The following is a 4,492-nucleotide window of genomic DNA, read 5'->3' as shown; positions in this document are numbered from 1 at the left end:
TTAGATTATTTTGAAGACTTGAAATTTGAAGAAATTTTTTGATCCGAATTGTCATGTTTAAAAAGAATCAGCCATATATGTATGTGCGTGTGTGTATTTATATATATTCAAAGAAAATAAGTAATCTTTTAATATTTAATCTATACACACATATACAGTAGTACCTCCTAATAAAGGACACAATCATTTTTCCCTTTAACACTTTGGCTGCCGCGTCACCCATATTTTAAGGAAAGGAAAGTCTCTGATCGGACCTTGTCACCCTTATTGGGTGACACTTATTTGACTACTTGTGAAGGGTATTCATATGTATCTGGAAAGATATTTCGCATAAGGTAACAAAGCTATTGAATTGTTATAAAAGTAATACAAAAATGATTTATTAAGAAAATTATTGTGAGCCTCGTAAAAGCTTTCTCGATCACTGCTATTTGACTCACTATGAAAATAAGTTTTAAGAAATTCTCCATATAACATCGCCAGGGCTGCCAACTTTTCTACCCTCTGTGGGAAAATTTCTTCTAGTGGTAGCAAATTTTAGGTTTTTACGTTGTGACATACCGCACGTAAAACTAAAACAGGAAATGTAGAAAAGTGAGATTTTATTTGTAGATTCGAACATTCAAATAAAAAGTGGAACACAGAGTCGACTTGACATCTTACAGACAATTGCAGTTCACAATGGTACAGCATAGATAAACTTTCCAAGGCATAATATGGCGACTCAATAGTTAGCAGCAAAGTTCAATAACATTCGTTGAAACTTAAAACACATCATCCGGCATAGCATCATTGTTGCCAAAGTTCATCGGTCAGGACATCATTGGATCACTGCCAACGCTTTACTGTTGCTGCACAAAGCACTGCAGCTTATCAAAATTGCAGAATAGAGGAAAATGAAAGCGCACGGGCAACGGCATAATGACAAAAAACTCCAGGACCTCATCTTTAATCAAACAGAGCTGCTGAGTGTGAAACAGAACACTGCAGCTTAACAGGCAAAGGAGAGTGACAAAAAAGAGATGAAGAAACGGACACCCAGTCATATTTATCCTGTTACCTAATTTACATAACATTGATGCCAACAACCACATGCTTAATATTAACTACTAAGAAGACAGATATAAGCAAATTACCAACTTGTGAATTATGTTACAGAAATATATTTGCTAATTCCCTGTCCATGATCTACACTGTGACCGCACTGCCCCCAGGCGAACCATCCCTCAACTAAAACAATATCTCTTAAAGTAAACAAAGCCTGAATTTTGATAAGTAATATCTGTCGATCAGCGCTTTTGGATTGGCCAATCGACAGAACTTTACAATGAATGATTCTTTGTTTAGTAAATTTGATTTAAAGTTATTTTCCACGCCACTACACATGAATTAGTCAAAATTCATATAGTAAGCTACTTCGTTCCATTTCTTCTGTGATGAAGCTTTTAAAATGTTGACAAAATTTGCTAAAATTCTGTAATCTTTGATGTTTAATTGTCTACCAATCTATAAAATATTTTTCAAAAAACTTAGTTGTTGGCAGTCACATATAGGGTAAAATTAGCTGCTGATCAGTGACTAGTTGTAGCATTTTTAACTGTTCCAAGAATTTAAGGACAAAGCTAGATATTAATAATGTAAAGAATATGATAAGTATTATAAAGTTCATTTCTAAAATGAACAAAAGTTTTAAGAAACAAATTTCATTGAAAGTAATTTTCTGAATATTAGAAAATATTCATAATATTTATTAAAAATAATTATAAAATGCACATAGGGTGCATTTTCGACAAAAAAGTGACAATTGACAAACAATTTTTTAATAGCCACTAATTTGTACATATACATTGTATAACCTAAAAAGATATTTTTACTCCAATAGAGGAAAATAGTCTTCTGACGTAGTCTTCTGATTCACTAATAATGAAGGGCTGCCGAATTCAAAATTCGGCAGCCCTTCATTATTAGTGGATGGTCCAGTTATTGACCATTTTCTTTAATCCCTGTTCCCCATTATACCACTAAAGCATTTCCTGGGTTTTGTGCCATCTTCTACCTTCTTCTATACACAAATTCTTTAACTGTGCAATTTCTATGGATTGCATCATGACATGCTTTTTTCTAATATCACACCAAAAGTGAGAGATAGGCATACTAACAACAAAATAGTACATGCTAACAATAATATAACAAAGATTATTTCAATTTTTATTTTGTATTTCTTTTATTTTGTATTCTTCTGTTTTACTTTTTTCTGTGTCCCTTATACCTTATGAAGGGATAAATACACTAACGCTGCTATTCAAAGGGTCCAAAATTAATAGAATTGTCCCTTATATAGGGGGTATTTTTAGTTAGAGTTGTCCTTTACAGAAGGTACTACTATTTGTATATTATGGTTAAAGTAATAAATCTTATTATTATTAATAATAACCGGCAATTATTAATAAATGTGGAAATTTTTGGAAAATGTGATAAAATATGCCCATTAATCACCTTAGCCGGTAATTATTAATAATTGCCAATCAAGTTTAGTTAGTGTAAATAATTGTGCATAATTTATTGAACCTTCAACTCTAACATAATTTTTATATTTGTGCTGTGATAATAAATCTGTGTCTGCAGAAATTAGTAGAGTTAAAAAAAATAAAGGATTATGTGACTTATGTTTTTATTTAAAATAATAGCTTTAAGAGTTCACTTTGTTGATGTGTTGTTCTGAACAGTTCATAATAGTGAGGCTTCCCTAGTTGCTTACGACGAGATTTTTGGATATGGGTTCCTATGCAATTTTAATCCTGATGATGTGCCTTAACTCCCCTAGAAGTTTGTCTCAACATTTATGCAACCCCCTGCTATATATAATGTTTTTAAACTTGTGTATTTTGACAAAAAAAATAGACTAAAGATGTAATTAAAAAAAATTCTGCAGCTTTAAGAGGAAAATTAATATCCCATTGAAAATCCCCTCTCCAGAATTAGACAAGATCAAGTATTTGTATAAATGTAGCGAAACATTTGTTCCCCGGTGTTATTAACAATAACCGATAAATGTGATAAATTATGATAGATTATTTACTCTAATCCACTTAGTTGGTTATTAGTAATAACCGAGGTTTATTATTGACTGATTAATTGCTTTGTCTGTATCTTAGTGTGCTTGCTATAGTGCATTGTCACCCCAATAATTTCTGACAGACAAGAGCTATACATATAAAAGTGGGGTTTATACCCCACTTCATAATAAAGTAGCCATGCGTTACGCAAGAAAATCGTTTGTAGCACCGACTTGTAAAAAAGTTCCAAGTTAGTCTTAGAAATAGAGGGCGTAAAATGCATATTTGTTTGGTTTGCAACTCCCAAAAACGCGGGGAAAATATCACAATCCAGAGTATCCCTTATTGTTTCGCAGTGGTAACGTGCGTGATTATACGAGAGGTCCATAGTTCAAGACCCTTCTGGTGCAAGCTGCCCATACAACTTTTATAATAAAATTAGTAGGTGATGCAATATCATTTAGCGAAGACTCCCCGTGTAGTAAATGGTGACTGATGCACGTTAAATCTGTCGAGTCTCAAACACCTCCATGTTCCCACAACAAATCAATACCTCTGGGGGTACTGATCCAGGAGTTTCCTTGTCTTCTGGATTGGTTCAAAATTACAAGGCTACGGAGTTGAACGTAAGTAGTCGTAAACCCATGAAATTAGGTCGGCTGTTCAACGACGGTTATAAAATAAAATAAAATATCATTTAGCAAGTGCATTAACTCAACGCACATTCGGTATTCGAATTACACTAATTTCGACATTGCGCAGATAAATATGGCACGTTATACATCTGCGCCAGACACCAGTAAAATTGAGAGATCTCGTATGTTGACATTCGTACTCGATATTTTCTATAAATGAGTATTGCGAGATGTTTTTAACTTACGGCGAATGTAGAGGCCAGACAAGAGCGTTACCAGCAACTATATCATGAACATCCTTTATGGCAATTCATCGTAAAGATAGAGAAACGATTCAAAGAGACTGGCAGTGTGACGAGGGTAAAGCCAGATCTATTTTTGGGTGTTCCGCAAAGATCACCCTCATTATGTATTTTAAAAATTCTTATCAAAACTGAAAGCAAAAAAGTATGCGGATTGGTCGAAAATTAATATTTAAACAAAGAAAAACACTATCGTAATTTGACGTATCACAGTACAGGAAGACGCGTAATAAACGTTACGATAGAGGTTTGATTGCGGAAGAAAGGAGTTAAAAGAAAACTATTTAAAGCACCCTCAAATTTCAATGTTCATTTAAACCTGTTTTGATGTTAATTACATAACGCCTTTCTGTACTGTGATTTGCGACCACCGATGGATATACTTTCTGTTTCCATTTTTGATAAAGGATCTAAATATAGATTTCAAAAGCGGTCTATACGAAACACCCTGTAGACAATCACTTTATGAAGGCATAAAAACAGGAAGAAAAAAAACTTA

General features: G+C 33.4%; 1 long non-coding RNA gene across 1 annotated transcript; it reads left to right on the top strand.

Annotated features, from left to right (window-relative positions):
• Positions 1-843: 843 nt before the first annotated feature.
• On the top strand, positions 844-2,666 carry LOC139427201 (uncharacterized). The gene is made up of 2 exons (XR_011638339.1): positions 844-1,904; positions 1,955-2,666. It is a non-coding gene; the product is annotated as an uncharacterized lncRNA (long non-coding RNA).
• The last annotated feature ends 1,826 nt before the right edge of the window (positions 2,667-4,492 follow it).

This window comes from Parasteatoda tepidariorum, chromosome X2 (assembly GCF_043381705.1).
Source record: "Parasteatoda tepidariorum isolate YZ-2023 chromosome X2, CAS_Ptep_4.0, whole genome shotgun sequence".
In the NCBI taxonomy this organism is placed as follows: Eukaryota; Metazoa; Arthropoda; class Arachnida; order Araneae; family Theridiidae; genus Parasteatoda; species Parasteatoda tepidariorum.
Note: the sequence above shows the minus strand (reverse complement) of the source record. Positions and strands in the feature narration are given on the sequence as shown.